At 39.2% G+C, this 25,360-nt stretch overlaps 1 long non-coding RNA gene and 1 pseudogene across 1 annotated transcript in view; one reads left to right on the top strand and one right to left on the bottom strand.

The window, feature by feature from the left end:
• LOC107527517 (uncharacterized) overlaps positions 1-25,360 on the bottom strand; it is a 178,790-nt gene that overhangs the window by 90,341 nt on the left and 63,089 nt on the right. The window contains exon 3 of the long non-coding RNA XR_015714370.1: positions 12,315-12,372. This is a non-coding gene — a long non-coding RNA (uncharacterized LOC107527517). The remainder of the gene's footprint in view (positions 1-12,314; positions 12,373-25,360) is intronic.
• Positions 18,088-24,297, top strand: LOC148093289 (acyl-CoA (8-3)-desaturase pseudogene; annotated as a pseudogene).

The following is a 25,360-nucleotide window of genomic DNA, read 5'->3' as shown; positions in this document are numbered from 1 at the left end:
ACTTTCTCATCATTTATGTTTCTGTCTCTCTCCCTCTCCTATCCTCTCTCTGAAATCAGTAAAGATATAAAAATAAAAAAAATAAAAATAAAAAATAAAAATAAATAAATTTAGTCCATTCACATCCATTTATAGCAGAGGTAAGAAACTCCCACCTGTTCATTATAACAAAGTATGTCCTAAGTACGAAATGTGGATTGGGGTCATCAGTCTTGATTAAAAGGCTAAGTCAGATAGGATGTGGTCAAGATGACGTACACCTCAAAGATGGCTTAAGAAGTCAGAACAGGGTGATATTTCCATTAGGACTGCGGCAGATGGCCTCATAAATAGGATTCCATGTAAGACCAACAGACAGGAAGAAGGAAAGTTAGTCAATTGGCATGTTAGAGTCTAAAGAGCACTTAAGAAAGACGCCGGGGGCCTGGGCCTAAGATAAATGGCAGAGATTTCTCCCACCAAGGGAGGCTGACCAGTGAGAATTAAACCAACTGGTCTCTTCTCACTTTGGATCGCTAAGGAATTCCTGGTCAGACTCAGCCTAGAGACATATATCATAGGATGATTTATATTGGCCTATGAAAGCATGTTGTAGCTGAAGATGTATGTGTCCCCAACTACTCAGAAGTCTTGTTATAGAGCTGAAATACCTGGGTGTGTGGGTGGTGTGGGTGGAGGGAGTCCAATGGGATAAACTTTAGAATTGAGCAATACTGAAAAGTAACCCATAATTCCTATGGACTCTCATTTCTTCTGCTCTCAAACTTGCTGCTCCTTTTTTACACTCTCTAATTCGGCACATCCCATCTTCCAAATTTGATTAGGATATGATATATCTTATTGACTGGCTCTGCCTCTCTATCCCAGAACTCCATCCTTGAAACACACCAGGTATTATCCTCTCCCTCTACTTCTCTCCCTCAGTTTGATTTGGCTCCCAGCCTCTCCTATCTGGACGTCACCACCGCTGCCTACCTAGGAAGACTGAGTGAGGAAAGAGACCCAGACATATATGGATGTTAGAACACAACATAGAAAACCAATGGCTGATAGAAAAGGAAAAAGCTATGGTAACTGCACACCACCAATATAAAGTAGCCTAGGGCAATCGAGTTCCAGGACAAGCAGCCTTAAAAAACTAAATGTCCCATGTGAGCCTCATCATATTGTAAATGAGTATGCTCTGTTTTAAAAATCCTATCTCTAAAGCATTTTAACAGCTTCCCAAGGGAAACAGGTCAAAAGTAAGTTTTGTGTTTCATTCTCCACAATCCCTGACACATGCAGAAACTCAATAATGAGTTTCTACTGATGAACAATAAACTAATTAATTAATGTCAGATAAGCTAGGTGTTAAACATAATAAATAATTCTTGCTTCAAGTGTCTACACAAAAACATCAGTATACTCATTAAAAATCTTATCTATTTGAATGTTCCCAAATATTACTTTCTGCCAAGAGGTATAACCACATTAAAAGAAGACTATCTTTATCCAGCGCAGAATAATCTCGTGTGTGCTGTTTGTAAAGGAGGCTATTTAAATAAATGGAAGAAGGAAACTTTAAGCATATAATGATGGCTATAAAAGTCCTTTGTGTGTTTTAAAGTAAGCCAGTGTATCATACCACACTGCAGTTTTTTCCCTTTGTTTGCTGGATCATGACAAGAAAGAATCCAAAGGCAGAAAGTAAAGGAAGACTGAATGGGCACATTTCTCCAAAATGCAGTAAGTAGTCATTAACTTTCTTGCTAAATGGTGACTAATATAAATGAAACCTCACAATGGAAGAAAAGTCCAATGCAGAGATGAATTGAGGATGAGAATGACCTTTGTCAAGACTGGAATTTATGTCCTAAAAGGCCAACTAAAGAAGTATCTGCAAGGGGAGTGAGGAGATGGGGAGGTGTTGGTCACAGTGTACAAAGTTTCACTTATGCGAGGTGAATAAATTCTGGGGATCTAATTTAGTATAGCACAGTGACTATAGTTAACACTGTATTGTACATCTGAAATGAGCTAAAGGGGTTAATCTTAAGTGTCCTCATCACACACAAAACACAGTAACTATGTAAAGTGACGGCTATGGTAATTAGCTTGATTGTGGCCACCATTTCACAATGTATATGTACAGCAAATCATCACACTATATACCTTAAAGATATACGTTTTTATTTGTCAATTATACCTCAATAAAGCTGAAAAAAATCAAACAAAAACAAACAACAATAAAAGGAAAAACACAAAGAAATAGAAACCCTGAGGTCCAGGAAAACAAAGGTATAAATAATAGGAGCGCCAGACTACTTCGGATTTCAGCCCCACGCCTTCCACACCCACACATTTCCCATCTCATTTAATGTCAATTTTCTCCCTCCTGTTAATCAGAACAAAGCACTGGAGGCTTACCTGACTCCCGTGTTTCTCATGCCCCACAGGAATTCCTCAGCAAGCCCTGTCCCATCTTCCCTCTAAATTATTCAGAACCTGACCACTTGTTAGTTGCTCTACAGCTGTTACCGTTATCCACTCACTATTACTTCTTGCCTGCTAACTGTCTCTCTCCTTGTACCTTTGCCAACCTACAGTCTATTCTCCATCCACCAGCCAGTGTGGTCTTTTAAAAATCAATTCATGGCAACTGGTCATTCAAAACACTGTATCACTCAAAGTGAAAACCTAGGATGTTACAGTGACCCATAAGACCCTAAGTAATCCGGCAGCTATTATTTCTCTGACCCCGTCCCCTACCACTCTCTGCACCACAATCCATTTATGGCCTCTTAGATATTCTCTTATGGATTAAATTGTGCCCCCAGAAGTTCACATGTTGAAGTCCTAATTTCCAGACTGTGACCTTATTTGGAAATAGGGTCAATGCACATGTTAAGATGAGGTCATACTGGGAGTAGGGTGGGACCCTAATCCAATACAACTGGTGACCTAAAAAGATGGAGATATTTGGACAAAGACATGCACACAGGGAGAATGTGACCATAAAGGCAGAAATCAGCGTGATGCATCTCCAAGCCAAGGTATCCCAAAGGTTGCCAGCCAACCACCAGAAGCCAGGAGAGAGGCCTGGAATAGATGTATAGATCCACAGCAAGGCAGGTCCACCACATAGACCTACAGACCAGGTGCTTGTAGGACCCAAATTGTGTTTAAATATTTTTTAATTGTGTCTCCCTTTTGTACTTAAGCACTAACCTCTTCTGCACAGCCAAATATTTGCAATTACATTCTATATTGGGCATTCTACTGCAAAACAATAAAAATGAGACACAGAGAGAAAAAGAGCCTCACAGCCTCAGAAGGAATCTACCCTACTGACACTTAGATCTCAGATTTCTAGGCTCTGAGCTGTGAGATGATAAATTTCTGTTGTTTAAGCCACTGTTTGTGGTATTTTGTCATGGCAGCCTTAGGAAACCTATACATATGCCTCAAATACTCTAGGCACACTCCCAGCTCTGGGACTGTTGCCCAGGTTGTTTCCTCTGGCCAGACTCTCCTGTGAGGACAGAAATGTAGAAAGAACTGCTGAGAACCAGAGGTCTGGCCTCCTGACAGCTACCGGAATCGTTGACTCATGCAGGTGTTATCATGGTTGGCGGAGATTTCCCGCAGCACCGTGGAAGCCAGGGAGCTCCTTCACTCCAGAGGGGCCAGCTGCAGGGCTGGCTGCACATCTAAATCACCATGCCAGCCTGAGTACTACTGGTCTTCACAGGAGCCCCGCATCCCTGAACTGTGCTGGCAAATCTGTCAGGCACATCCCTGTCCTGCTGCGACACATGTACACGAGTTAGGCCAAATATTCTGCATTTCCTCCGAGTTAACAGAATTATCACACATTACAGACTTGATCAAAGTCTGAAAAGAAATATTTCAAGGTAAAATCTCCAAAGAAAAGGGGAGAAATAGGAAAATCAAAAGGAAAAGATGAGCAATGAGTCATATTTGGAAACAGAAAACTATATACATACATATTTGAAACTGAAATAAGGTCACTTTATAATCATTTTATTAAGCTTTTAATCATTAAAAGTTGTAGGTATATATTAACATTTAAGAGTCACTATTTTGGAAAATTGCATTACCTACTGAGCTGTGCTGTGGTGCGGGGGGGGCTAGTTACGTCTTCTAAGTTTTTTTAATGCCAGATAATCTTGAGGATCTAAAGCCTTCTAAATCTTTTGAAACCTACTCATTTTTTGAAACCTTCTATTTTTTTAAAGGTTACTGAATTTCATATCACAATTTAGAGAGGACTTTCTTATATATCAAACCACTTAAGAAGTTTCCCACCCATAGGAAGGCCATTTCTTAATACAATTTAAAATTGCTATAACAGTCTATATATTATTTTAGAAATAAATGTTAAACATTAATATAATATTAATAAGGCTGTAATACAGATAGCTAATTTCAATATAACATACAATTTTTAAGAATAGAGCTTTTTAATAGCCACTTATTATTTAAATAATCACCCTTGACTCTTTTAATTGTGTGTATTTTTATTTTTAATATGATTGAGAGGAGTCTGGCAGTGAAGAATATGTTTAATGCCTTAAAACATGTTTATTCGATTTAGCCATGAAAAATATTTTCATTTAATATAAACCACTAAATGTTCTTTGACACTTCTTTGAATTAGTACCAGTCATTTTTATTTGCTTCAAACATCAGGGCTGGAATAATGAATTAGACAAACAGGCTGATATTTTCCAGTAATTCCCGTCATTAAAGGTCCCAGGTACAGTACATACACCATGGGCCAACAACCACTTCTTTTCTATCTCCTCCAGCTTGTTTATGTGTCCCTGTCAGCACCTGACAGTTCCACAACCTGAGTTTGTAACAGCATTTTTCAGGGGGTGCCTGCAAACTGTGTCTTCATCACCCATGCACCCCCGATAATGTTGGCCGGCTGATGAACTAATTCAAAAAATTCAGCAGGTAAGGAGGCCTATATGCCCTCTTTCTTTCCCTCGAGCAGCTCTTTTGGAAAGTCTTGCCTAGAAAATGTAAACCAGAGAGAGGGAAGCAAACAACATGCCTGCTAACTATGGTCACGCATGTAAGGTGAATGGTTAAATATCATGTTGAGTTTTGCTTCTGGAACAGAAAAATAAATTTCAGTTTCTGGAACCAAGTTTTGTCTCTAGAAATGAAGCCAAGTCACGAGTGCCTTCGTGGTCCGCTGACCTACTGAGGGCTGCCCAGGCTATCTGTCAAGGGGTTCCTCCTTCCTACCGGAGGGGTCACAGGTTTTGCAATTATGGATTTTTGTCTATTTGGTTCAGTTCATGGATGGGAAGGCACGACAGTGAACCAGAAAGGAAAACGGTGGTACTTGTGACAGCCCTCGTTTGTATCCATACCTGAGTCATAAACATCCATAAATCATCAAAATACCAAAACCACCAAGCTGATGAATTTAACCTTAAAGCAGCAATCTCCCCATAGCTGACTGTGGATGATTAACTAGTAAGAATATGTCATCTATGAAAGATAAGAAAAATAGAGACCAAATAGGGACTTAGTACCATGTGGGAAAGAAAAGGAGGCAAGATCAGAGGAGACAAAATCTAAAAGTTCTGTTTTTCCTACAGTTTAGAAAATATTACTAAAGGCCTAATAATCTTCAGAGTAAATTACTTTGGAAAACTTCCAATAGTAATAACACAATCGTGTAAATGCACTGCCCTAGGAGCTTACGAAGGGCTCTTCACATTCTACAGCACTTGGTAATATTTTGTCGTACTTTGGGCTATTTTATAACATGAAAAAAATAAGCAAATTTAGAAACAAATTTAAAATTAGTTTAGTAAAATGTGACTGAGGCTACCTTACAGATTTAATATTTCTAAAGGTTTTTCTTATTCTTATATAAAGTAATTTAAATTATTTTACAAACTATTTGACACTTAATACTTAAACATGCAGCTAGAAACATAGGAGAACATCAGTGTCCACGATGAGACAGGAAATACAGTTAGAAAACGTGTAAACATTCTTCAATTTTAAAGTGCCTAGAACTGAATTTTCCAGTAGCTACAAATTCCAAATACCAAAATCAGACAGATTTGCCCAGCCATAGGGGAGCACTGACTGCTTACATGACATGAGGCGCAAACCTGAACGTGTTTCTAATGAGCAGACATTACCCAGAAACAAGGGGGGAGAGAGAAGCTGAACTGCATGTGCTCAGGTCCTATTTCCAAAACTCCCCATCAGAATTCACTCCATCTCTTACTAGGGAGGAGCAGAAGCAGAGCCCAGGGGGTCAAACTAAAGAAAAACCTTTCATTTATAAAGAAATCCCAGAAGTCGCTAAAAAAAAAAAAAAAAAAAAAAGCTTTCCCACACCCAAACAAGATACATGTAGGAAAATGGTGCAGGGGCAGACTGCGTGCCTTCAATATCAGGGCTTCATTACGTAGAAATGCACTGTCATTATTCTGAGCATAGAGTGTGTTGTTCATTTAACCTTTGGTCATGCACATGTAACGATGTAGCATGCCACGTTCTCAGAACACCTAGTTGGAAATGCATGGCCCTTACCCTCAACGAAGGTACGGGTCAGTGTGTGCGAAACGGATAAAAAATCGTGTGCCACATAAGCAGCACCACGTAGGCTTTATGGGCACACACAGTACAGCCCCTCCTGCCACATCAACAGAGCCCCGTGCCAGCAGTCAGGTGGGATACGGGGTGCAGTGAGCAAACCTGCCTGGAGAGGTCACGGAGGTTCCCAAGGGGCGGAGCTGAGCTAAGGAGTGAGTATGACGGCCAGGCCGGGCACGGCTCAGTGGTCGAGCATTGACCTAGGATCCAGGCGATCGGGGTTCGAATCCCGGTCAGGGCACAGGCCGGGGTTTCGGCTTCGATCCCCAGCAGGGGGCGTGCAGCAGGCAGCTGATCAGTGACTCAACATTGATGTTTCTATCTCTCTCCCTCCCTCTCCCTTCCTCCCTCTGAAATCAATAAAGATATATATTTTTTAAGAAAAGAATGAGTATGATATCACCAGCTGCAACAAAAGCGAGGAAACACAATGCGTGGAAAAGGAATAATGTGTACACAGACCCACGTCGGGGCGCCAGGCTGGTGTGGACGGTGAACGGGGGGAGAGGTGTGAGCTCAGGCGGGAACACCAACAGGGGGCGGCGAAGATGGCTCAGCCCGGGCGGTAAGGGCCACATCGGGATCAGGCAGCCACGAGACCTACTTTATGAAGAAAGGCTGAGCAAGTGGATTGGGAGGAAGAGAGAGTTTAAGACCCAAGAGGCATGAAAAGAACACATTTCAAGCCTGGGTGATGATGACGACAAGGGGGAAACATCCTTTGTCTACTGAGTCGGTATGCTTTCTGCACAAAATCCATATTACATACACGGCTGGAGGGAAACGGCTTGAAATAAAACACCATTCGTCACTCTTTTGCATAAAGACTTGTAAAGAACAGACAGATGAGAACTGAAGTTTGGCGCAGTGGAATCGCCTGTTGGCAAGTAGAATATGCTAACCAGATTCAACACTTGCCTGCACCTCCGGGAATTTAATAGCAGGTCGTTCTCACGGATCCCACAGGTTCTCTCGATATTAGGTCAAAAGTCCTCTCATCTGCCAAGCTGGCGCTGGCAGAAAAGGGCACCCCATTCCCATCCATGATGGCTCTCAGAATTACTTTTTCCTGCTATCAACCAAAGGAGGGAGACTTTTTTTAATCCGTGTCAGGAATCCGCACTTTCTCCATTTCCATCACTTTCCCTGCTCTGGCAACAGAGGTCTTGCCACAGTCAGTTCAGTATCAGTGTAATTCAAAGACACTTTAGGATACATTTTATATTCCCAGGAAGTCATGTCGTCCGTTCTTATACTCCTCAGTTGGCTTGGCGGACGTACAAAGTCTGTAACATTTCCCTTCACGATCATGCACATTATTATTTCATTTTGATACAAACTCTGACCTTCAGAGGACCTTTTCCTTCCTGATCTCTTCATGCTACCTCTTCAGCCTAGCTGATAATATCACTGTCTTTTGGAACACAGAAGTGGTTTTTTGGAATACAGAAGGCTTTTGACTTCTAGACATAGTTTTTGTCTCTAGGGTCACCCCCCCCCCCCCCCCCCCCCCCGCCCAACAACTAAGCTGGTGCCCTAATGGTATCTTCTGGAAACGTTCTTTTCTCGATTGTACTTTGTCTTTTTCACAGGTTCTGTCCAGGACTGTCGGTTTTGCTCCCTTAGATCTGGACGCATAAAACTATTCCTAACTTGAGCTTCTTTGACCTTGATCACAAGGCTTCCTAATGGCTATTTTTACCTTCAGTATTTTAGGTCAGAATATCAAGGATTCTTCTATCTGGAAGAACCCAGAAGAAACTGGAAACAGCAGTTGCCTCTGAGAACTGGGGAATAGGGAAACACAATGAAAGGTAGATTTACTGAATATAATTAATTTGTCTCATATCTTTTTTAATTTTTTTACCAAGCAAACAAATAAGCTAGTAAATTAATTATTTAAAACTGAAGAACCTATGTGGAATCTTTATAGCTGGTTCTGCTCCCTTCTACCATTTTCTTCCCAGAACATTTTTTTTTTCTTATTAAAAAAGTTTTCACATATTCCAAATCCAATTTCCAAACTTTATCATGGGAAAGAAGAAATTGATGTTGATCAATCCTATATGATGTTCTAGACACTTTATTACCTCATTCATCCTAATAGAAACCCCAAGTTTACAATCTTCTAAGGCAGATACTACTTACACTTTATAGGGAAGGAACCGAGGCTCAGAGCAGTTTAGTCTCTCCCCCAAGGTCAGGAAGATAAGTACTGGAAGTGGAATGGAACCCATAGTGTTTGGCTTCTAAGTTCCTGCTCTGTTGTGTTTTGCTTTACTTTTCCACTCATAACAATATCAGTAGTGTTCCGCTTCCTTCATAGGAGCACCTTCCACAATATTCCTTTTGATAAACCTATAAAATATTCTTACCTGTGAACAATCCCCATCTTGCTCAAGCAGTTTAAATACTTAAAATCCAATATCTATACGCTACCATGTTCTCTGGTTCCTCACCATCTCTTAAGAAGAGAGAGATATTGCCACAGACATCAATATTTTTTTTCTTTTATGCCGGACTTCTCCAAGTGGAAGCATCATCCATTCCCTTCCTCTAAACCAGGGTTTCTCTAGCTCATTCCTACTGACATTTGGGGCTGGATAAGTCTTTGTTAAGAGAAGGGAGGGTGCCATCCTGTGCCATGTAGGATGTTTTAGTGGCTTCCTTGGCCTCTACCCACAAGATGCCATCAGAGTACAGATGCACTCTCAACTCAAGTTGTGACAACCAAAAGTGTCTCCAGGCATTGCTGAATGTACCCTCAGAGGCAAGGGCACCCCGAATTAAGGACCACTGACCTAAACAAATATTAAATTTAAAGATGTGTCCATATTCAACAGCTAAGGAAAGCATGATTTAGAGAAGGTAAGTATCTTGCTCAATCTCTGGAATTATGATGTGCTGGTATGGAATTAGAACTCAGACCTGGCCAACTCCAAATCCGATGCTTTTCCTGCTAATTAAGTCTGAGGTGGTAACATACTATCACTGAAAGCTTCTTACCCTCACTGTAAAGAAGAACCATTTTTAGCAGTAGCATGGCTAGACAAAATGTTAGAAGAAAATGTCGTATAACAGACGTATCAGTCCATGTAAAACAAAAACATTTGTGTGGGAAATTTCTCTCTGGTCTTTGTATTCTGAATTTTTATTTTATAATTTCTGAGCTATTTCAAATAACTTCTAGAGTTTTAACATATAACTTTATTTCTTATATGATCTTTTCCCTCTGAACTGCATTTATCACCAGAAATCTGAGAGCTGGTTAATAAAATCAGGTGCCTCTGGGAGGACCAGCATCCATTCACGTTTCTTGGAAAGAAATTATTAAGTCTTTCTTCTCAGGACATAATAAAAGACAACCACTAAGTCGGCAATTGCAAAGAGTAGTCCACATTTCCCTGTCAATGATTTATGCTGAGTGGGCAGAAGCTGGGAGACACCATTGAAAAATGAGTCCTCTCCAAACTGATACTTAAAATGCTCCTCCCAGGAAAAGACACTGAGGACAACGACCCTGGAGCAGGTTCTGCCTGGATACAGCTGTTCCCATCAGCTGTTCCTCACATTGGCAGCCACCCCACGTGGCTCCTGCCAGCTGCTTGACACAGCAGTCTCTGATCTCCAGTGCCTCGTGTCATTCAGAGAAAATCTCCTCTGTGACTCAATAGTGAGGAGTCTCTCATGCTTCCACTAAAGGCAGCACCTAAAGACTTCTGCTGGGACCTCCAGGGACAGCTGTGGTATATCAAGAGAAAGGACATAAAATGTTCCAAAGCCCTCTAAATTGCAGAGAGCAGCTAGTCTCCGTAACGCATGTAACGGCCCCCTCAGCTCCCTGCATCTCTGCACAGATTTCGTTCAGTCGGGGAGAGCCCTCGGGCGGCCCTTCACTGCTCAGAGTTGGGGCTCTGGAATGCATGCTCTCCTGGCTCCAGATGCCTGACCTCAGGTCTCCAGCAGACTCACCAATAACCCCTTCTTTTCTTGGGACATCCCCTCCTAAAGCACAACAGCACATGTGCACATCAAACCATAAGAACATCCTGACTAACCCACACTTTCTCAAGGAATAAAATTCAACTCTTACATTTACAGGGAAGAACCAAAAGTTGGCAGCAACTTGCTCCACTTTTTCAGCCTGAAATCCTCACTCAGATAAAGCAAACTGTCCACCTGAGGGCAGTCGAACATAATAGAGAAGCTCTGGCAAGACTTCAAGTTACTAAAGCACCACCTTGAAGTAAAAGTCAATGAAGTCAAATCCTGGCACAGAACCCTAAGACAAGGCAAAACCTGCCAGCATCCTAATCGTTTGTTTTTGCAGAACACGTAAGAGTGAAGAGAAGAAATGTGATTATCTTGGAGACTCGGAAAGGAAACACAAAGCCAAGCCTGAGTATCTATGACAGGTTGACTTGAGTCTTTTTTGAAAGCGGATGCAAATAAATAAAGCATAGGAAATATAGTCATATATTGTGAGAGTCAAATATTGTGATAACTGTGTATAGTGCCAGTTGAGATACTGGAAATATCAAGGGGAATACTATGTAAAGTATATGATTGTCTAATCACTAAGCTGTACACCCAAAACTAACACATAAAAAAAATTTTTTTAACTGGATGTAAGATAAATTCTTAAATAAATCAAATTTGGAGAAATAGCTTGGCAATCCCTCAAAATGCTAAACAGTTACCATGTGACCCAAAAATTACATTCCTAAGTATATATCCAAGAGAGATGAAAACATATGCCCACACAAAAACCCACATGTAAATGTTCATAGCAGCATAATTAATAACAACCGAAAAGTGGAAACAACCCAAACTTCCATCAATTAGGGAATAAATACACAGAAAGTATAATAGTTATATAATGGAATATTATTCACCCACAAAAAGAATCAAAGTACTGATACATGCTACAATATGGATAAACCATGAAGAAGGCAAGTCACAAAAAATTACATATTGCATGATTGCATTTATAGGAAATGTCCAGAATAGAAAAATCTGGAGACAAGAAGTAAATTAGTGGTTGCCTAGGACTGGGAAAGGGCAAGGGTTGGGGGAAAGTGGAGGAGTGACTGTTAATGGATACAAGGTATGTTTTTAAGAGAGATGAAAATGTTCTAAAATTGATTGTGGTGGTGGTTACATAACTCTATGAATATACTAAATAAACATTGAATTATACAATTTAAATAGGTGAATTAAATGACATGTAAATTCTATCTTAATAAAGCTGTTTAAAAATAAACAAAAGCAAAGCAAATTAATGGAAAGGCATACGATTCTCTTGAGTCCAGAGGTAAAAAGACAGTAAACTCTGACACTTAGATTAGTCCCATTTGACATTTTGGAGTAAATATCAAGAGCAACCTTGACACACAAAAGAACAAAAGCACTGAATTCCTTTACTTTTGTCTGCTTTATAGCTTTCGAAAGTATAAAAAGAAAAAAGAGGAGTTTGTTCATGATCTGTCGTATTTTCACCATATTGAAAATACATTTGATCTAAACAAGACACAAATAGTGTTCCTATAATATTTTAAATTAATGAAATATTTATTTTTATCTGAATTTCTTTCCAATAACTATACTAATAACAATTAGCAAACATTCTCACATCTGCAGTAGTTTAAATGTAAAAGTTTATGTCTCATATGACTTACATTTTGCAGAGCAGCAAGCAATGTTGAGGTCAAAAAGGAAATGTTCTTTTTAAGTATCCTTGGAAAGAACAGAAAATGGTGAGATTAGTAGCATATCCATTGTTTGTGTAGTTTAAAAAAGAATATAAACTTATAATGCATAATATCAGATTCTCTCATTCTGAAGTATATTATTAAAAATGAAAATCCCTCTATTTAAGCCTACAGATCTATTACTGAAATCAATTTTACATGGATCCACTTATAATCAACTCCCTGTAGTACATGCAAATATGAAAAAAGTATTTCCAATAAACACAATAAGTCTCTATTAAAAATCCATTTTTGCATATATAAGAAGCATAATTATGAGCTTGTAAGCGTTCCTTTCTACAAAACATATCAGAATATTTTTGCAATCTTAGACTATACATTAAAAGAATAGTTATAAACCTAAAAGTTGAGAAATTGGACTTCATAGAAAATAGGAATTCAAGGGACACCATTAATAACATGAATAGACAATCAATAGACTAGGAAGAAATTCGCATTAAACTCATCATGAGATACCAATTCACACACACCAGAATGGGTAAAATTAAAAGGACTGACAATACCAAATGTTAACAAGGATGGGGAGCAACTGGAACTCTCACACATTGCTGATGGGGACAACATGATACAACCTCCTAGGAAAATTTTAACAGTTTCTTATCCAACAATTCTACTCCTAGGTAGCTACTCAAGAGAAATAAATACATAGGCCTGCAAAAATATTTTATAAATACTTAAGGTAACTTTATTCATAATTACCAACAAAACAATATAACCCAAATGTTTGTTTCTATGGTCTGAATGTTTGTGTCCTCCCAAAATTCATATGTTGGCACCTAACCCCCCAAAGTGATGGTATTTGGAGGTACAATCACCTTTAGCAGGTGATTAGACAAACCCTCATGAATGGAATTAGTGCCCTTATAAAAGCAACCTAAGAAAGCACCCTTGCTCCTTCTGCAATGTGGAGATAAAATAAGAAGCCAGCAGCCTGCAACCCAGAAGAGAGCTCTCACTAGAGCCTGACCATGCTGGCACCGTCATCTTGGACTTCCAGCTTCCGGAAATGTGAGCAATAAATGTCTGCTGTTTATAAGCCACCCGGTCTAGATATTCTGTGACAGCAGCCCAAATGAACTAAGACATCCATCAAAGGAGAATGGATAAACAAACTGTTTCATACCTCTTCTCTGTGGTACGAATTCCTTAGCTTCATCTTTCAATTTGCTAATTTACTCTCTGACTGAGTGCCACCATCAATTTATCCAGTTGAGTACATCTGTTTTACATCACTGATTATATTATTGATTTCCATAATTTCTAACTTGTTCTCTGACATACTCATTTCTTATTTTAGCTCCTTCCTTCTTCCATAATTTTTCTTTTATGGGTGTTAATCCTTAACTTTTTATACTTCTGAACTTTTTAAGTCATTATCAAATGTATCTCTTTCATTTTCAGTTCCTTATTGTTGATTTTGTTGGCCATTTTCCTTCATATTAGCTTTTCTGATATGTTTTAGTAATCTGGTACACAGACTCACCCGAGAAAAGTGTTTCTCTTTGCCTGTCTCTTCCTCTTCCCTGCTTTTACATGCTTCCTCGTCTAAAGGTTTGTAAGTGCCTTTACCAAACCTCCCCCTGAAGTCCCCCATCCAGGACCATGCCTTACACTTGCAGTGTGGCCTTCTAGCCCATGGAATATGACAGATGCTGCAGAGCCAGCTGACAGTTCAGATTTGGTTGGGAGGCTGCCTCTAGTCACTTCTTTCTCCCTTTGTAGGTGTGGAGTTTTACATAATCCATAGACCAAAATGATGTTGCAGCATTTTTTTAGCTCCCTCTTCTGAGGAGGGAAACCTCATTCCAGCCCTGTATTTTAAGAAAAGATTAGTACTAACTGTCCACCTCCAAGGGGTCATAATCCTGAAGAAGTCTAAATAAATCTTAGCAGTCTTTAGACCTAAATACAGCTTTTTGTTTTGTTGGGGGTTTTTGTTTGTTTCAAAATATGTTTTTATTGATTTCAGAGAGAGAAAGGGAGAGGAAGGGAGAGACAGAAACATCAGTGAGAGAGAGTCACACCTCCTGCACAACCCCTACTGGGGATGGAGCCCAAAACCCGGGCATGTGCCCTGACCAGGAATCGAACCTTGATCTCCTAGTTCATTGGTAGAAACCTCAACCATTAAGCCATGCCAGCTGGGCTACTACTTTATTATTCCTTTTATGATCTGTGAAGATGTATTCCTAGTTTAAACACACCTATATATTTTTATTTATTTATTTATTTATTTATTTATTTATTTAGTCAATTGTCTGAGTTTGGAGTAGGGTCAATATAAAAAGAAATTGGGTTTACGCATCAGAAGGTCATTCTTGGCCTTGGCTATTACAGCTTAAGTAGATAACTCATTTGACAATCTGTCAACACAGGAATCCTTTCTTATCAAACTTCTTGCCCCTAGTGCCTAGAACAGGGTCTGGGTTAAATTAGATGCTTTATAAACATTTCACGAAAGAATAAATAAATGAGCAAATAAACAGATTGTTATGGCTAGAGACAAGTTTTGAGATGAAATGGCTGACCTGTGAACCATTTTGAGAAATAATCATCACCATCAAAGAAATTTAGCACATATTGGACCTACAAAATTAGTATGGGTCCTTGTTTCCTTCCTATGGGAAAATCCAAACTTACCACAATGTGTAAGATCCACCATACTAAAGCCCTGCTTCTTTCCAGCATCACCTTCCCACACCCAACCATATGCTTTAGTTCCAAACTAAAGTCTCTCAGTCCTCCATACCTTCATAAAAAACATTTCTTCTGCCTGTAGAATCATTCCCTTGTCAACCCAGAAAATTCTTCAACATCCTTCACCAAAGAATTTCTGTTAAGTCATCTCTCACCATTCCTTTCATTCCTATCTGCAAGCCCAAGCAGCACTTAATACACTTTCCTCTGCACACCCATGGACCTGTATGTGTTTCCCATCATTTCTAACTCTATAATCATTTACCTGTGTCTTTTCCCTCTTGGTAGAGAGCTGTTGAGTTCAGAGATATGTCACTGATTTTTGCATTTGCAGAACCTGACAAGGGGCTTGAAATATAATAGATAGTTAATAAATATCCGATGACCGTTCAATAAACAATCAATGTAATGGTGCTTTGTTTGAGATACCCAGTGTTTGAGTAGATGCTTAAATCTATTTTACCTTTTTTTTTTAATTTGAAGTAAATTTTACACAATTCTTGCTTTCCAGTGCATTGAATTGGTAAAACTTGCTTCCTGGAAGGACCTTTTAATTCTGCCAGTGGCAAATGCTTTTTGAATGTCAGCCACTTGCCAAGCCTTTTGGTGGGTGAGGGTGAGAATATCATGAGAGATCTTCTCCTAAGCTTCCAAATCATTGTATAAGTACAAACCCCTGATGACAAATGAGGTTGCAATATGTCATTCTAATATATTTATTACCTGTAAACAGAGAATTGCAGAGAGTACAGAGGCCAGCACATAGGCAGAAATCTTTAACTCCTGACTATGAATTTTACAGAGGTATGACTAACTCATAAGCACGTGACTGTTGACTCAATTCCCATTATTTTAAGTTTTTGATCAACAAATAATGACACTGGAGATAAAATCCCCTTCAAAACTTCCACAAAGTCATCAAGTATTTGAATATTAGATAAAGCAAAAACACTATGAGAACGTACATGATAAATTTCAGGTGCCAATAGGCAGTCAAGAACATACCTGGGGAGCTTCAAAATATATTGAAGTCCCTTCTCACTTTCACGCATCAACCTGTCATCAAACTCTGCACTGAAGTATTCTTCAAGCAGCATCCCATATGCAAGTGCTCATCAAGTGTTCTTGAGTGTCTACGCCGTCTAAACTCATCTGGTTCCCTTTCTAACAACATTCAATCTTCATTTTTAAAATAACCTTTTGGACAGCAGTACAGAAGGTTCAGCTAATCATGTGGTCTTCAATAAGAAGATTCTTAATTTGCCATTAAAACATGATTGTGCTAAATCTAAATCCAAAATAATCATATCATCTAAGAAAACTCAAACTTCTGGGTCTCTGAAGTTTTTCAAGTATTTATAGTTGCCTTAAAAAATATTTTGATTTTCATTCAGTGGTTCAAATAGAAACTACAAAATATTTTGAAGAGGGGTTAATATCCAAAATACATAAAGAACCTACACAACTTACTATCAGAAAAAGAAACAACCAATTAAAACCTGGGCAGAGGAATTGACTAGATATTTTTCAAGAAAAGGTGTACAGATGGCCAATGGTACATGAAAAGGTGCTCAACATCAGGAATCATCAACTAATGATCAGGAAAATGCAAATTAGAGTCACGAAAGGTACCACCTCATATCTGTCAGAATGGCTATCATCAAAAAGACAAAAAATAACAAGTATTGGTGAGAATGTGGAGTAAAGGGAACCTTCATGCACTGTTGGTCAGAATGTAAAATGTTGCAGCCACTATGAAAAACAGTATATAGGCTCCTAAAAAACTAAAAACAGAACTACCATACAATCCAGCAATTCTACTTCTGGGAATTTATCTGAAGAAATAAAAACACTAATTCAAAGAGATACATGCACCTCTAGGTTCACTGCAGCATTATTTACAAGACACAAGATCTGAAATCAACCGAAGTGTCCGTGGATAGATGAGTGGATAAAGAAACGTGGTATGTACAATGTATATACACACTGGAATATCACTCGGCCATAAAAAGAATGAACTCTTGCCATTTGCAACAACATGGGGGAAACTTCAGGGCATTATACTGAGTGAAGTAATTCAGACAGAGAAAGACAAATACTGCATTACTTCACTTAAATGTGTAATCTAAAACACAAAACAAAACAAAACAGAAACAGATTCACAGATACAGTTACCAAGCTGGTGTTTACCAGAGAAAGGAGGGGATCAGAGAAATAGGTGAAGTGGGCGAACAGGTACAAGCTTCCAGTTATAAAATAGATAAGCCAGAGGGATCTAATGTACAGTATAGGGAACACAGTCAATAATAATGCAATAATTTTATATGGTGACAGTTACTAGACTTATTCTGGAGATCATTTTATAATATATATAAATATTGAATTGATATCATGTACACCTGAAACTAATACAATATTGTATGTCAATTATACATCAATAAAAAAGCAAACAAATGAGTAAACAAACGTGAAAACCCAAATAGATGAATTTTAATAAACCTGAAATATCAAGTTATGTCAGGGATTACTTATGCTAATAGGCATAATAATATAGTAGGAAGTAAATGGTCTTCTTCAATTATTGATGGTTAATAACATAATGAAAATAAATAAATATGTTCAAATAGAGTTATTCTAATACAAACTAAATGTCCTGTCTTTGCTGCAGCTTTTGCTGGCATAATGCTTATTAAATAGATCATCTCTCATTCATTTAAACTTGATCTCAGTGAGTCCCCCCATTCCACTGCAAGGGGTGGGAATTAAGATTCACACAGCAGCCTGTTTCAACACCCATTGAAATGCAGTCATACAAGAGATGGAACAAACACAACTCCTCCATACTCTTAAGTGAAGGAACTAGCCAAGACTGCATGTACTCTTGGAGGAAACACATGAGGGATTTAAAAGTTGGGGGGGGGGGGGGGAATTCAGAGGAGAAAGAAAAAATCACTGCAAAAAGAAGAATTAGAAAAACGTGGACATGTGTCATTCATGTCTCCTTGAGAAACAGGGGATCAAAACCCGGGTTTTGTTCATGCAGCTTCACGCCATTCGCTTGCAAACCATCCAGAGAACACGCGGAGCAATTCACCCCTGCGCTGCTGCAGCCACAAAGGTTCCGGATGGCCGGACGCTGGAAGCATCAGGCAGAAATGGCTTTTGCACAGTGGGTAGACTTTTTCAGGTATTACTTAGTCTGAAAGCTGCTCTTTTCCTGCCAAAAAGCCAAGGCTACCTATAACAACCTCTTGTGGTCTGGGCAAAGGAGAGGAGACTCAAAGCTAAGACAGGACTTTTAAAAGACAGGAGAGCCATATCTGGTCCCTGGTGGTGGGGATGGCATTTCAGAGCCTGCGCTGACAAAGAATGAGCCTTTGGTAACAAATTAGGAACACAGGTAGTTAAAGCTCTAAAATGTAAATGATGAAGCTTTATAATAACTAACAGCAGGGTATTACATACAGGAAGAATAAAAATACTCTGCTGTTGAAATGAATGGCCTAACAGAAACATGTAGAACACAGAAGAGTAAATAATATTGAATCCTGATGCAGGAATTACAGAGGAAAGCCCCAGCTTAGTGAGGCCCCTGTGCCCTACCAGCCAAGACTATAGTGAAACTGTCCACCTTAAAAATGTTTTGTGGACAGCCATGAATGAGTGACAATTACAGGCCTTCTCCCATTTTCCAATAAACCCATCACTTCCTAGATACATGCACAACTGGTAGTGAGAGAACATGCACTAAAAATGGCTCCCATCAAATTTCTCACTAACTTAAAGGTCACAGGAAGGGGGAGCCTGGATATTTAATTAAGTTTACATATATAAATATACACATATATGGCTGTGCTTTTTTCCCCCCCAATGAAGTTTGTGAAGTACAATCCATAGCAAATGTGAATCTATTTGTTTAGTAAACTAGACCGTCTACAATATTTTTCTACTAGTATGAATTTAACTCTTACTAAATATCTTTATAAATGTCATAACCCCCTTTGAAATTGTTTTAGAGGAGTAACTCAGCCAGGAATCCAACCCACAGACACCTCTGGAGCACACAGCAGAGCACCGTTAAGAAAGGTGCCCAACTGAGCCCCTTCCCCAGGTGATTCATTCCACAAGAGGAGAGGCCCAAAAGAGGTCCGTGCAGATGCTTTGGTGCCTTTGTTTTCCACCTGAACGTGGCCCAGTACCCACCACACACGGACATCCTTCAATTAATGCCCCCTAAGGCCTGAAATATTTTAGGCAATAATATTTGCTTTATGCTTTATGATCACTTACGACTAGGACCCTAAAGTTACTTACAGTTGTTACCAAAAAAAAAAAAATATCCATATAATCTTTGCTACATATCTGGTTTAACACGGGTTTTTTTGGGGTTTTTTTTGTAACTTCTTTAAGACAACAAGGAATGGAACCCAGCGTGAATTCATGCTTAAAACAGAAATCCAGTTCCGGTTGTCATTTCCATGAATCCCAAGTATCTGTACTCATAACAGCAGGTAATAAGACAACCCTGCTGCCTACCTTTTTTCTTTTTATTCTTTTTATCTAAACCACAAAAATATTATATTGCTGCAGTTAGATGGTACTTCTGGTTATGGCTAAATTTCTCTATGTGCTTCTGGCGGTGCATAAAAACAAGTTAAGCATACTCAGAGGAGCTGAGTGACTGTTAGTTAAGTCTCTGTTTATCTTGCTTCGGTCCTCATTGTGGAACACAGTCCCGGTGTGGCCTCCTCTGGCTCTCAGATCCTGATGCTCAGGCTCTTTGGGCTTATGTGTCCTGACCAGATCCTCCTAATTAACTAAATGAAAGGGGCCTAGAAAATATCTGTGATATCTGGGATTAGATTAAGATAGGGTATAGGGTTGATGGTTATGGTGAGGAAAGACAGAGTTTCAATCAAATTCCTCTCTAATAGCATCTGAGGATAGGACTAACATCTACGTATGGGCCAGACTTTTTATATTAGGAAACTGGAAGTCATTACTTTTTGATGTTTTGGTTTTTTTAAAAAATATCTATGCTTTTATTGATTTGAGAGAGAGGAAAGGAGAGGGAGAGAGAGAGTGCACGTGAAATCCATGAGAAAGAACCACTGATCGGCTGCCTCCTGCACTCCCCCTACCTGGGATCGAGCCCACAACCCGGGCATGTGCCCTGACTAGGAATCAAGCGGGTGATCTCTCAGTGCATGAGAGTACGCTCAATCCACTGAACCACACCCGCCAGGGCACTTTTTAATGTTTTTAAGAGTCATCATTTCACTTAAGATATATCAAGCTTTGTAATGTTGTTATAATGGTGACATTCAATCAATAATTGTCAAAAATCTTGTGAAACAGACATGGCTTAATTATGTTAATGATGTTACAGACTACAAAATTCCTAATCCATTTATACATTTTTTTTATAGCAAGATACCTTATTTTTGTCTCCTTTGATGTTTATCCAATGTTGCAATGTACTAAGTGCTGTTCTAAGCACTTTATACACACTATCTCATTTCAGTCTCACAACTCCTTAAATAAGCTCTATCTTTACCTCACCGTTATTGGTAGAAAACTGAGGCTTGAGAAAGGTAAGTGATTTACCAAGACCACCCAGCCTGGCATTAGGAAGCTGGGCTTCCAACGTAGGCAGTCCAGCTCTAAAATCCACACCTGTATCACTGGACCTGCAAATCCCTTCTATACTGTCTCTTTAATTGACCATTAAATAGGGAGTAACCCTCAAAACAAGGCAGCCTTTCTTACTTCATTTTCTGTTGTGAGAAAATCCAGCTTTTCTTCACAGAAAACATAAGACCACAGGAGAAATTTGTTAGCACAAAAGATATCCTAGGATTGGCTGCAAAGACACTTTAGAAGCCACCTTATTTTAGCCCAGCCCACTAAAGTCATGTCGACTGTAATTCCTGAGGCTTGGTGTCTCTCTCCAGCCTTTCATAAGATATATCACTAAAGATATATCAAGCTTTGTATCAGAATTTGTGGCAGTGACTTAGAGTAGTTGGTTCTCAACCAGGGGCTCCCTCACCCACTAGGAATATTTGGCAATATCCAGAAACTTTTTGATTGTCACAATGGGGTGGATCTACTGAACAGAGGCCAGGAATGCTGCCGAACATCCTGCAACACACAGGATAGCTCCCCAAAACAAAGAAGTAACTGTCTAAAATGACCACAGATATTCATGGCAGTGGTGGTGTCTGTCTTTGGTGTTATGGCTGTTCTGGGTTGGCTGTAGTGCACAGTACTAATAAAGTATATCTCACCCATTCTGCATTCTCCCAGCATCTCACCTCCCTTTATGTGGCTATGATGAGTGACATGGCTGTGGGGTCTGAAGAACTTGGGAAACTCAGGAAAAACAAAAACAAAAAAGGAATACTTTGACAAGAAGAGGCTGTCAAATTAAGAGATAAACAAATTCCATTTGTCCCTTGTCAGGAAAAAAAACCAACAACATAGGGATTTCGCAGCCATCAAAGATGTACAGTTGTCACTTTCACCTAGCGGGCCCTGGGAAAAGAGAAGTTACAGGAAACGCGTTTGACTCGTTCTGATACTAGAGCGGTTACTGACAGGGAAGGTATGAAAATAAATTATAACCATCTACTCAAAGAAGGTTGCGTAAAGAATTTTGCCTCTGCAAAAATAAGACTATTGTGTAAAAGATCCTTTCTGCAGAATAAAACATGTAGAAATGTCCTTGATGACAAAAACTGTCTTCAGGATTTCCCATTTCTGGTAGTTTTCAAGTACCAAAGGAGTCAGAGACATGGAAGTAAATCAAAAGAATTTCCGTGAAATGCTATGCTTCAGAAACAAAACGCTGTAGCTAAAATGCCAGCAGTGCGATGGGGGATTTGCACCAGTTTTCTGTACTGAAACTACCTAACAAGCAACATTGTCGCCAACTCACATTTTTGTACAAAGGCATGAGTTCTCTGGGGCTGGAGCTGCAAATGAAGAAAAGTGACACCCGCAGGAGAAGTCAGGTTTATTACCTCCTTAGGTTTATGATGTAACCAATGGTGCTATAAAGCACTATTCTCAAAACACCATTCCAAATCCTGCTTTCCTTGTAATGTGCTAACTTCAAAAAGAAGGTAGACATTTCTGGGCTAGTGGATCAAAATTCAATATGATACTAAAAAACTGCATAAAAATGTATGTCTGGCAATAGCTGATTACCTATATTATAGGTATAGTCTATACTATGATCAGTCTAGAATATGTAATTTACAGAAGCAACAATGCTGCCCAGAAATCCTAACCAACATATTACAAGGCCATTTTCCAGACTTCAGAAATAGAAAACAATACAGGAAAATGAGTGAAACAGACCATACTGAAGATATGGCTGTAAAATATACAGTCTTTTCTCCACACACGAATAAGAAACAATATAGTCTTCTACAAAGAGGGATTTCATTACTAAAATTAGCATTAAGTAAAATGTTCAGGAATGTTGTCTTTAAAAGGCAAATACTTTCAGAGCTTGAAGAATAATTCTAGAGAGGCAAAAATGTACAGATTGAGAAAGAAACATCATTGTGATGGAGAATTTTATGTGTCAACTTGGCTAGGCCATGGTACCCGATGTTTTGTTAGATACTAGTCTGGATGTTGCTGCCAAGGTGTTTTTTAGATGAGATTAACATTTAAATCAGTAGACTCCGAATAAAGCAGATTACCCTTCATAATGTGGGTGAGCTTCATCCAATCAGTTGAAGGCCTTCAGAGAAAAAAGACTGACTCCCCTCAAGGGAGAGGAAATCCTGCCTGCAGTTTGTCTTTGGACTTGAGCTGCAACATCAGCTCTACCCTGGATCTCCAGTTCTGCCAACCTACCCTCTGATTTTGGACTTGGCAGCCTCCACAATCATATGAGACACTTTCTTAAAATAAATCAACCTTTCAGTCTCTCTCTCTCCACACACACCTCATTGATTCTATTTCTCTTGAGAACCCTAATACAATAATGCCTTCACTTTGATACCATTAAAAGAAAAACAAAGAACACAACTCCATATAAATTTAAAAATTCAAAGCATCTATGGATCATCTATTTGGTTCTTTTTCAAATTTGTTAAGTATTTTTACAATTCCCTGTCCCCTAAAGATGTTTTCAATCTTGTCTGTTATTTAAACATAGCTGCCAAAAATTCATTTTGTTCTTGAATCACTCAATTTTTAATAATCTAATTAAATTAAAGAATGTGTTTCTTCTTTTTTTTCTGCGGGTTTTTTTCTTCTTTTTTTTCAGTGTGCTTTGTTACTTGTATGGTTAGTCTTTGTTTACAGTGACCTACTCATTTACCATGAAAAATTGTTTCTGGGAATTCTTTGAAACTAGGATGACTCCAGAGAGAATTGCTACAGCATCTGGAGCAGCCCAGCCTTGAGCCCACTAAGGATATAGAGCTGACCGATGAGTTCCAGAGCTTCAGGCCGCGGGGGAGCAGGATGCGCTTACAGAGGCCAACCATGTCTTCTTCCTGCTGTACCTGCTGCAAATCCTGCAGCTGGATATTGCTGCATGGGTCCCTCTTTGCATTTTGGGGACATCTTTTGTGCCCTTCTTCCTCTGTGCAGTGCTGCCCAATGCAATTCAGGCCCAGGTCCACGCTGGCTGCAGCATGATGTCTGTCCTCAGTGCCTCCATGTGAAGCCACCTGCTACCTCACTTTGTGATTGGTCACCTGACAGGGGCCCTTGCCTGTTGAACCACATGAACTCCCAGCACCTTGCCAAGCCCCGCTGCTTCCACAAAGACCCGGACACCAACATGCAGCCCTTCTCCTGTGCCTTGAGTAGATCCTCTCTATGGAGCTTGGGAAACGGAAGAAAAACTACATGCCATATGACCACCAGCACAAATATGTCTTTCTGACTTGGCCCCCTGTCTTGCTGCCTCTCTACTTCCAGTGGGATATTTTCTATTTTGTTATCTGACAGAAGAAGTAGGAGGACTTGGACTGGATGAGCACCTTTTATGCTAGCATCTTCCTCTTATGTGCTACCTGGGCCTTTTCTTCATGATCAGGTTCTTGGAAAGGAACTGGTTTGTGTGGGTGACACAGATGAACCACATCCCATGCACACCGATCACGATGGAGACACTTCATCTGTGAACTGGCCTCAAAACTATGATCACAATGTGGTTCTGTGAAACATGGGTGAAAAAGTTAAAACAGAGCTTTTAAAATTTACTATTAATTAAAATGATTTAATTAAGCTTTAATGTATCTTTTGTGTGATATTATTTCGCTTTTAATATTCTTTTTTCTTTTGCTTTTGGGCTCCTTTTTTTGTAATAAGAAATATAATAAAAAATAAATTGTATTAGATTAAAAGATAATCACAAAATAACTGAGTATTTATAATATAAAAATCCATAATAACCTCACTGCTGTTAGAAATCTGAGTAGTATTTCCTTTATATTATACAAATAGAAGCCAGAAATTATGGCTTAATGTACATTGTAATCGTATGTCATGGTAGTTTTGAAAACTTGATCAACAACAATGCCTAAGTTGACAGTTACTGGAAAATTTGCTTCCCTAGTGGATCAGCCCTGGGTGGCCAAGAGACACCAGGACTAAATATGAATCTAGTTTATAGGTGGCTGTTGAAAGGGGAAGGAAGTCCTTAAAAATATTAAGAGTCTGGATGGAATGTTAGATAATACAGAGAAAGACGTGAGTGATAGAAGTTCATCAGGGTAGTGGAATCCAAGAGACGCATCAGGACTATGAATCTAGTTTAATTGGTCAGAACGGGGGATAGGAGAGGAATTCTTACAGATATCCAAGTGGGAAGCAAGAGTGATAGTGGGTTCCCAATTAGTTTCAGGATTCTGGGACACTGAGGAATATAAAAGCTTGAAAAGTGTTGGCATGGGGTTCTGGAATTAAGAAACTGAAATTTTAACCCAAGTGAAAATCTGGGCACCTGATGAAAGGGACCAAGGCATAAAAAAGCATACTTATGCTCTGAGGCAAAGGCTCTTTATTCCCTTCCCCGAGCAACAAAGGCCAAACCCTAGGTAGACTGATAGGTCTTGATAGGTCTACTCGCTAAAGTAGATGAGCACACAGCAGCAAATGCACGAAAATGCTATCAGCCTATATTTCTCATGTGTTTAGATGAGTCATTCATTTCAAATGAAAATCAGAATAAAATTTCATATTCTACAAACTGACATATGCATTAGTAGAACTGAAAACAATAT

This window comes from Miniopterus natalensis, chromosome 4 (genome assembly GCF_054644295.1).
Source record: "Miniopterus natalensis isolate mMinNat1 chromosome 4, mMinNat1.hap1, whole genome shotgun sequence".
NCBI classification, from domain to species: Eukaryota; Metazoa; Chordata; class Mammalia; order Chiroptera; family Miniopteridae; genus Miniopterus; species Miniopterus natalensis.
Note: the sequence above shows the minus strand (reverse complement) of the source record. Positions and strands in the feature narration are given on the sequence as shown.